The sequence below is a fragment of the Amblyomma mixtum genome, chromosome 3 (genome assembly GCF_055824585.1).
Source record: "Amblyomma mixtum isolate Tamu chromosome 3, ASM5582458v1, whole genome shotgun sequence".
NCBI lineage: Eukaryota > Metazoa > Arthropoda > Arachnida > Ixodida > Ixodidae > Amblyomma > Amblyomma mixtum.
In genome coordinates, this window is record NC_143014.1 from 15,687,858 (window position 1) to 15,697,561 (window position 9,704).

At 47.3% G+C, this 9,704-nt stretch overlaps 1 long non-coding RNA gene across 2 annotated transcripts; it reads left to right on the forward strand.

The window, feature by feature from the left end:
• The first annotated feature begins 524 nt into the window (after positions 1–524).
• LOC149349307 (uncharacterized) lies at positions 525–3,284 on the forward strand. 2 transcript variants are annotated; one of them, XR_016290021.1, is made up of 4 exons: positions 525–723; positions 2,175–2,240; positions 2,379–2,543; positions 2,912–3,284. It is a non-coding gene; the product is annotated as an uncharacterized LOC149349307 (long non-coding RNA). The 2 variants fall into 2 exon arrangements; XR_016290020.1 differs by lacking the exon at positions 525–723 and having other exon boundaries at positions 1,825–2,240.
• Positions 3,285–9,704: the final 6,420 nt, after the last annotated feature.

A 9,704-nucleotide genomic window follows, 5' to 3' on the forward strand; every position in this document is an offset into this window, starting at 1 on the left:
CGTTTTATCCTACGGAGCCCGAATCACGTTCCACATCGAGTGCAGCTAACCCGCCACTCGTAAGGCTGGATTTAGGTAACATATAATGGCCCTGAAAGCCGACGGTAGTTACGCGAGTGAAAAAATTTGTTTCATGTTGCGAACGCCTCTGTTACGCCTCGGCTAGCTGGCGGCAGCATGAGGATTGACAGGCGCAGCGCAGCGCACGCTGCCTTCGCCGAGCTCGCTCGCGCGGTTTATCGCGCAGATCACCCGCGCGCTATCTTTTCGTGGCGGCGTATCTTGGAGGCAATCTTTCTTGAGTCACGCTACACTGTAGTCACGCCGCAGCTTGCTGCTTGGTGTCGCTCCGCACGGTGGCGATGCAGGATAGTTTGCCAAAGTGGTTTTAACCGTTTAAAGCAGAAAAAAATCTTAGTGGAAGCTGCAAGTGCTTAGTTTTACATGAAAGTATTAGATTCAATTTGCTTTTTGGTCCTTTAATGATTTGTTTATTTCTTACGTTTAGAAATTTAGTACTTCATTTCGTCATTTGGCGTTGCAGAGGCTAGCGATAGCTACGCGCGAGAAGCGGGTGCTGCGCACGTTGTAGTACGTTTCGGTGCGCACTTTTTTCCGCGCTGGTTGGCACTTCACGCCGCTGCAGTTCGCATTTTCCCTTTTTTCTGCGGTATCGTTTACTACCAGTGTTGCACTGAGGTGTGAGCCTCGTTTTCTGCAAAAGTAAGTAACCTTCCATTTCTCTTCTGTGGTGAAAGTGTCGGCTTTGCCACTAACGCGCCTGATTGAACCTTTGGTTTACAAATCACAAAACAGTATCAGCCAGTGTTTTACATACCAAAGTGCAGCGTTGAATGTTTTAAAACAGGGCATTTGCATGTATTTGAGCTCTTGTTAAGTGGATACAGCTAGGCTGCTATCGCATGCGAGTTGCTTTCTTTACCAAGGCGATGACAAGGTGAACGTGACAAAGCTTCAAACCAACCAGCTTTGTTTAAGCGTACGTTGATAAGGCGCGATTTTTTTCCTACACATTGATTAAAGTCTGTGCTCTATTGCATTCTGGCAGGGTTTTATTCTTGCCAAGGACTCTCATCTGGCCACCTGTGTGCTCCAATTCTCCTTGCTGTGATTGCCGTCAGTGAAACTCGCGTTAAAAAGGCTTTGGTTATCTTAACTGCGTCAAGCTTTTATTTCATTGCGATTGAGAGCCCCGGCACAAAGGTAGTTTACTCAGTGGTGCTGCTCTGCATGTGTGCAGGCTGTGTGACAGTGCAGTGAAGTACAGCTGCAACGGAAAAAGAATGGCACAAGTGAATCATGACCGCAGCGAAAAAATCGCGACACGCGGCGCTTTTGCTGCCGAGTGCGCCGATAGCGAGAGTGCCAGGAACATTCCATTTCCTAAAGCGGGGGTGGCCGGCAGAAAGCAGCCCGCCTAGACATTCGCCCATAAGAAATGCAACTTCTTAAACGAACGCCTGTAGACGTCTTATCAGCCAAACCGTGTGCTAAGGCGGCGAAGCACATAATCTAGTTTTATTTATTTTTATTTTTTTTTGCGCTAGCGTAGAGAGCAACGTTATCTTTATCACCCGTTTTCCTTTAAAAATGTGCTGGGGATGCACTGTCAAAAGTAATGTGTGGCAGTGCCTGCTTTCGGATGGGCTGCTTTCTGTCGGCCACCCCCACTTTGGAAAGTGGAATGTGCCAGGCACTCTCGCTATCTGCGCATACGGCTACAATAGCGCCGCGTCTCGCAATTTTTCCGCTCCGGTCATGAGTAACTTGTGCTAATCTTTTTCCGTTGCAGCTGTACTACGGCTCTTTGCAGGCATGGCAGCTTTTATTTTTTGGAAAACCGTTGCACTGTGCACAGCTGGCGTTGTCCCTGCTTCAGTGTGTGCATTTCGTTTTGGGTACAGGCTGTTCAACAGCGGTTTTCAGAGGACCTCCTTGCCTGCTCAACTCAAGTTTTGATAAGCACGCTTTGCAGCTGACACCTTTTCTTTCACTTCATGATTTCTTATATAGGTCTAGGCTCTTTGCTAATGTTCATTCCACAAGCCCCATTATTTGTTTGTCCTTTAGAACTCCAACTGTTGGCCGGAGGAGCAAGGACCTGGTCTAGTTTCACGCAAATTAATAGCAGCACCTTGTACTTGGTTGTTCAGATGACTTGGCCTGGAGATTGTTTCAGTTCTGAGGTGGGAATCTGGACTAATGCTTCTTGCAGTGGTGTAAGTAATCTCTTGCAGTGGTGTAAGTAATCTCTTGCCCACTGTTTGAGCTTCATCGTACAGATTAGAAAGGGCTTCTTTGGCAATGCAGTGTTAGGAACCTTATACACACGCACTTTTATTTGTCTTATCTTTCAGATGTGCCCTGTGTGGCTGTCAAGTTAAGGTCCAATATTTAACACATCTATGGTGTATACTGAAGTGATGCAGGCATTACCAGGACAGCAGCATCTCTGCTATGTTTTCATGCGACGGTGCAGGATGTAAAACATCAACCACTTTTGATTCAGCCACATCTTGCAGGTAAGAGAAAGCCTGTTTGCAAGATGCAGCTTAGGAGGTTCTATGAGTACAGTGTGCATCACAGTAAGGCAGTGCACTTGCTATTGACTGCTTGGCTTTCAGTGTCCATGCACGCTGTTTGGATTTTGCTTCTGTTAAAGGCCTCCACAGTGATTGACTTCTTGAGTTTATGGTGAGCCGTAGCACTCTGCTGAAATGCCACTTGCAGTGACCATATGCATCTATGTTTTTAATTAGCTTATTTTATTGTCTGTGCTTTCACTCCTTGCCATTTCCTGGTCTTATTTGCTTCCGACTCCTCATTGGCCATTCTACATGCACCTGACTGACTGTGCTTTTGGTTACTCTAATATTTTTCCCTTCTGCAGGCTGCTGAACAGAGCTGGATTTGACTTCCCCTTGTTACCGTCTAGTTGGCATCCTCCTTGCAAGAAAAGTGATTTTTGGAACACCTAGCGAGCTCTTCAGTGCCATCCACATCACAGCAACTTGCTCATCAACGCATCCGTTGTGAACAAGGCCCGGGGTCGAATGAATTTTTGATTTAACAATTGGTTGCTGCTCGACACTTTCCCGCCATCCAAGTGCTTACCGTTGTAAAGTCAGCCAAACCAGTGAAGCTACCTCCTCCGTGGCTTCTAACATTAATTTCCTGATCCTTTTCTTTTTTGTGTGTGGGTGTATATGCACTGGATTCAATAAAGAGTAACACAGTGACTGAAAAGTGTGCTAGCACATGCATTTATGGCTCATTACTACAGCCATACATCCCTTGTAATGTGGGCTCATTGTTCGGGTCATTGCAAATCAGTTTTGAGTTCATTTTTTAGTGGTGTATACCAGAAAAATGAACTATAACATTTTTAAAGCTTTAGAGGGTTTAAAGGCAGCACTAAAATGAGTCTTGAAATGCGTAAAATAATACAGGCACCCATTTCGGAAAAAAAAAAAGAAACGTCTAAAAAAATTCTAGAAAAGTTCTACCTCAGAAGTTTTCTAGCCGTATACAAGCGTAGCGTTAGCAGAGCTAATAGAAGGCTAGTAAACGTCTAAGTCTAAAAAACTGCTTAGGTGAAACTTCTTCTAGATGTCAAGCTTTTTTTTCCGAGACATTTTTTAGACGTCTATTAGCGCTTTTTGTGTTTCGTGGGATGTGCCCCGCATGACATGCCCTGGAGAAGCGAAAGCGCGCCGCAACGGTGTGAGCTCTCACATAGCGGACTGCAATGGCGCGCGAATGAAGGAAAATGAAATGGCTTAGCGTACGCGTAGACGGTGGCACACTTTCGTTCACCAAAACATGTCTTCCTTTCTTACCAGCACCACTTAATCTCTCAATGAGTTCAAGAACCATCCCCTCTCATAGCCCATAGTCATCTGGCCACATTACTCGGGAAGGAAGATGACATGCCCTCACGACAGCCTGCATCATATACGCCCAAAATGGTGCACTTCCATTTTAAGGTACTGCAACGTAGAATCAGTATACCTTGATCTGGTCAGTTAACCAGAATGAACCAGGAGATCAGAAATCACGTAGGACCACAGAGCTTGATGAGGCGACCGGCTGGACGTCAGCTGCCCAGCCGTTTACTTCAGCTTCCTTGTCTCGTGGAGGGGCGCGCTCGAGAACAGCGCAGAGCAAAGACCAGGAATGCACGTGTCATTGGCTCCCGTGTAAAATAAGCATCGTCCTAATGCTTAAAGAGTGCGCCTATAAAACAGCAGAGAGAGGAGTAGTTCTGTGCACACAAAAAGAAAACAAACGCTACCGGTCATGATAAGGTTTGAGGCGGGCCACGCGGACACCTCAGGGAGCACGGATAGTCGGGACGTTTCGTAGCTATTAGGAATGATCGTGTGGTTTAAGTCTCCAAATGGCCTTGTCATTCGGTGCGACCCACAATAGCGCCACAGTAGCTTTTCGCCGAGCCCTCGTCGGCAAATGTGGAACGAGACCCGCATACGGTCTCCATTTCTATACCGCGAGCACCTCAGCGCCGGAAGTTATAGCGTAGGGCATCCCGGCCTTGTTGATTCTTAATCGGCACCATGGCCAGCTGAGGGGCCTCTCCGGCGCGGTGCAGAAAGGTAGGAACATTATCATGCAGGCAGTCGTCGTCCAGATGGGATAACATAGCGTCCAGCATCGTTGCGACTTTGTGGCCATGAACTAGGCAAAACGGAGACATTGTACGCGAATGTGACAAACGGTAGCACTTCGTCCCGTACAATGAAAGTATATCATCGAGCGGGCATGTACAGCCGTTCTGTTAAACCGTTCGTTTGAGGATGGTGTGATGTTGTCCTCCGGTGGTTTGCATGAGTGTTCAGCAAACTCTACTGCGGTACCTCAGCCGTGAATGCGGTACCACGGTCGGTGATTAGAATCTCTGGTGCGCCATGACGCAGGCCAAATTGATGGATGAAGAATTTGCCAACTTCCAGGGCTGTGCCGCTTGGAAGAGCTGAGATTTCCGCGTATCGTGTGAGGTAGCCCGTAGCAACGGTTACCCACTTGTTACCTGAGTGCGAAAGTGGCAATGGTGCCAGCATGTCTATGCCGCTCCTCTGGAAGGGCCTCGGTGGCACCTTGCGATGCTGAAAGCAGCGACACGTTCTGACGTAGTGCGCAACATTCAAAATTAGACGAGGTCAGTAATACTCTTTCTGGGTCCTTTCCATCATACGGGCGTCTCTTAAGTGTCCAAAACCTGGTTCGTCGTGGGAGACTTTTAAGATTTCATCGCGCAAACACGTACGTACAGCGATCTGGTAGGGCGGATTGCGTGCGGAGAAATTTTCCTTCACACGATATACACAGACGACATAGCGCTGTGCGCGGAAAGGGGCAGCGATGCCCACATCGAATCCACTGTACAGGCGGCCGTCGACGCGACCGCAGACAAACTCGACGGATCGGGGCTCAGATTCTCACCGAGCAAGTCTGAGCTCCTCGTATACCCGCCCGTCCAGCACCGACAACCTAAGAGCAACCAGAGAGAGTACGAGGTAATCAAAGTCAAGACCAGAGAAGGAAACGCGATCCCAAGAGTCAACAAGATGAGAGCGTTGGGAATGACGATCCAGACGCAAGGCAGAAACGATGAGACCGTCACCCGGCTCATGGCGAAAGCGGCGAACGCCACGAGACTACTCAAGCGAGTCACGACCAAGAAAAGCGCAATGAGGGAAGAGAGCCTGATCAGACTCGTCCACTCGTTCGTAATATGCCACGTAGCTTACGAAGCGGCCTACCACAAGTGGTAGAAGAGCGAGAGAAACAAGATAGATATACTCACCCGCAGAGCCTACAAGGCGGCACTGGGGCTGTTCGAAACAACGAGCACCAACCTCCTCCGGCAGCTGCGGGTGCACAACACGCTAGAGGAGGTAGCGGACGTCCAAAGCGCCGCTCAGCTCGAAAGGCTGTCTACGACCAAGGCCAGCCGGATAATCCTAGACAATCTCGTAATTAGATACCAAGCCAGGGATCAGACGCAGCTCCCCGTCCCCGATAAGCTCAGGAGCAACATCAGAATGGTCCCAATACCGGAGGCTATGCACCCGGAGTACAACAAACGGAGCAGAGAGCCGAGAGCCAAGGCGCTGATAGACCAGCACAAGGCCGACGGACCCGCACGCTACGTGGACGCGGCTGAGCGCGAGCCGGCAACGGCGAACGGGGACCCAGGCTGCGCGGCCGGCGCCCAGAAGACGACGTAGGCCCTGTCCGGAGCGCACGCGCAAGCGCGCTTTTTTCTGCAGGCTCAAATAAACGTTTTACGAATCCAATCACAAAAACACAGTCGCTAATGCGCAACGATGGCAGCAGATTGCTCCTCAACAGGGCACGCTGTGTTGATGGTATTCAAGCGGATGACGCCGTCAGTAGCGTCATCGGTGGGGGGGGGGGGGGGGGGGGTGTACACTACGGTCCATTGTTAAAGGGAACATGCGATCGCATGGCCTTCGCCCTTCACGAAGCCCTGCTGCCTAGATGCGGCGAGAATATGCGACATGAGGCGCATGCGTGGAAAGACCAGCCGCTCTGCTCACTGCGCATGCGTCTTGTGCCGACAATTCCCACAAGTTCTCGGCGGCAGCTCGGCGCGAAGCGCGGAGGCCACGCGATCGCATGTTCGCTTTAACAGTGGACCGCACTGTACAGGCGCGCGAGAGGCGATCTGCGCCCGAATGCTGGTGGCCAGACTTAAATGTGACAGCTATGTCACATTCTTGGAGTCGTAGACTCCATCTCACAAGGCGGGCTGACGGGTCCTTAAGGGTTGCGAGCCAGCGCAAGTCGTGATGGTCAGTGACTACATTGAAATGTTTCCCATAAACGTAGGGCCAGAATTTCGGCATCGCCTTCACACTGGCTAAACATTCTTTCTTGGTGGCAGAACAGCCATATACAGCGCAGGCAGAGACAGGACCTGAACCAGTAGTCTGCTGGATACCAGAGCAGGTGTCGGCGTTCTGGGCCGTTGGCGTTGTCACACGTAAGACTAAAATCTCAAAATAAAAAATAAATCTTGTGGAGTTACGGGGAATCGAACCGCCGCCTTTTAGTTTGCGAGGTCAGCACACGCAGGACACGCTACGAAGGCTGTGTTTTTCTTTCTTTGATGGTATTTATTTACATGGTTTTGTACAGAAAGGATATATATACATATGTGTGTATTATACACAAAAACAAAAAAAAACTATTTACAGAGAACCTAGGTGATTTACACGATAGTAAACCTATTAGAACTAAAAGGCCGGTAAGGATATACAGCGCATCAGGAGAGGAAACCAATCCGGTAAAAAGTCCCACTATTTGTAAATGTCCTTTACCTACAGCAACATTAGGCTAAAATGAATTGTGGGCGAAACAACAGGTTCAAACGTTGCGGTCTTGTATGAGCGTTTTTCAAAGGCTATGAAGTCCAATGCGAAGAATCATATCATAGGGTTTCGAGTCAGGTTGGGAAGCAACAAGGTAGCACACACTGTAGGGATTCAGGAAAAAATATTTCTGTAGCGTCCTCCGCAACACATCCCAAAACAAAATCGCATCTTTGCAGTCTATATAACAATGTTCAATTGTTTCAGGCACATTGCACAAGGGACAGTTTACAGAAGACACGAAAATGTTTTTCCTATCGAGCCACGTGTTGACAGGTAGAGTTTCGGTGTGTAATTTATAGAAAAATGTTTTGGCGTAAGCAGAAATTGGCATTTTACGGACTCGCGTTAAAACATCATGACCCATGAGCCCAAAGTAGACAGAACGACATAGTGGGGGCGGGAAGAGCGTCGATATCAAATCCCTGTACAAATTTTTGCGCGAAACAGAATATAAGTACTCATTTGAAAACCGAACTGTCAAAAAACGCACGGAGGCACAAACTTCCTTCATGAAGCCTAGTAAACGGCGGCGTTCAGTAGAATTGGAAGAAACTACTGAGTTCCGAAGTAGAGTCATGAAGTTGACCTGCAAGAATGCTCTAATAATCGTATGAGAACAATCACAAAAAAGAAGAAACGGGCAACCAACTCTCTCAAATACAGGTGCTCTAGGCCCAGTCCTCCTGCGCAAACAGGCCTGAAAAGGTTATCACTAGAGTAACACCATCTGTCGGGCTAGTTGGTTGCGATCCATATGTATCAGCAGCGCGAACACCACACAGGAAGAAGAAGGAGAAGAAGGTAAAGAGCGCTGAACTTCCAACTTTTATTTGAGCAAAAATTGAACCCGCACTTTACCTTCTTCTCCTTCTTCTTCCTGTGTGGTGTTCGCGCTGCTGATACATATGTATCACTAGAGGCCGGATTTTTAGGCACTAAAAAACATGTTTTAGGCGCCATAAATAGGCGGCTAAAATTGCATTTTAGGCACCTAACGGAGAAAAATAGGCACTATAAACTTTATCAAAAGTGCACACAGTTCCGAACTTCAGCGCCCAATATCTGCCGGAAAATAAAACAAAAACACAGCAGGAATTATTTGGGACCTTAAGCAAGGTGCGAACATTAGAAGCCATTTTTTTTTAGTCATTTGTTCTATGGTCTGAGTGTACGAATGCGTTTTCGTATGCACGCACGACTTCCAGCTGTCTAGTGTGGCCTGCTCCACCAAGATTACCGCCAAAATGCAATTTGATGAAGATGGCATGTGGCTGGGGCACAAGGAACGAAAATAAGGCAGATTACCCAGGTAGAAATTTTAATCTGGTAAACTGTTTCCAGCAGGTTTATGGAACATTTTACAGTTGGTTTCAATTGGAACCAATGGGTTGAGTTGAGTTTAGTTGATTTTAATGGCGCATAAGGCTCTCATGCGCCAAGCTCCGGGTATAGAAAAATTTTAAATAGATGTTATAGAAAAGTCTAAATGAACGGCGGTGTAAAGGGCCTAAAAAGTTAATTCGTGGAACCTAGTAAAAATATAACACAAAATTTGAGAAGAGACTTATGGTAAATGCTTTAAAAAGGGTTGACAACCTCAGCAGCCATCCTTGGCTGTGCGAGGATCTTGAGGTCCCCAACCAACTGAATAGTGACCTCAGCCGTCTTCTCATGACGAGAGGGTGGCTGAGGTGTGGTTCAAAAAAATTCGCTAGTTGTAAAAACTGACCATTATTCAGAGTTTCGAGAATACATTGGCTTCTTTTAAAAAGTTAAAAACGCTTGACTTATCGATAAGAGCTTCTTCGCCTAAAATCAATGACGGATGAAAAGGGATATGTTTGTTGTAAAACGGGGTAAAAAACTTGTTTCTGAGTGTTTCAAGTTCTATGCATAAGACTAAGATAAGAGTTACTGTGAGTTTATCTCCGCATTTTTCACAGGTAGGGTTGTCTTGTTTTGTTAGCAGAAAGTTGTGGGTAAGGTGTGTGTGTCCAATACGTAAACGACATAAAATAACTTCAAAAAAGCGTTCCTGATGTGTGCATGATTTCCATTCTCCTAATATTGGTTTTATTAAGTGTAGCTTGTTATTTATCTGACTATTCCATGTGCTCTGCCATTTGTTCCTCAGTCTGCTCTGGACTAGCTTCATACAATCCTTATGTGGCATGCTTATTTTCTGTATTTCCTTGATGTGGGCTTGAGCAGCACATGCGTCCGCTGTCTCGTTACCATCAATTCCAACATGGCTTGGAACCCAAC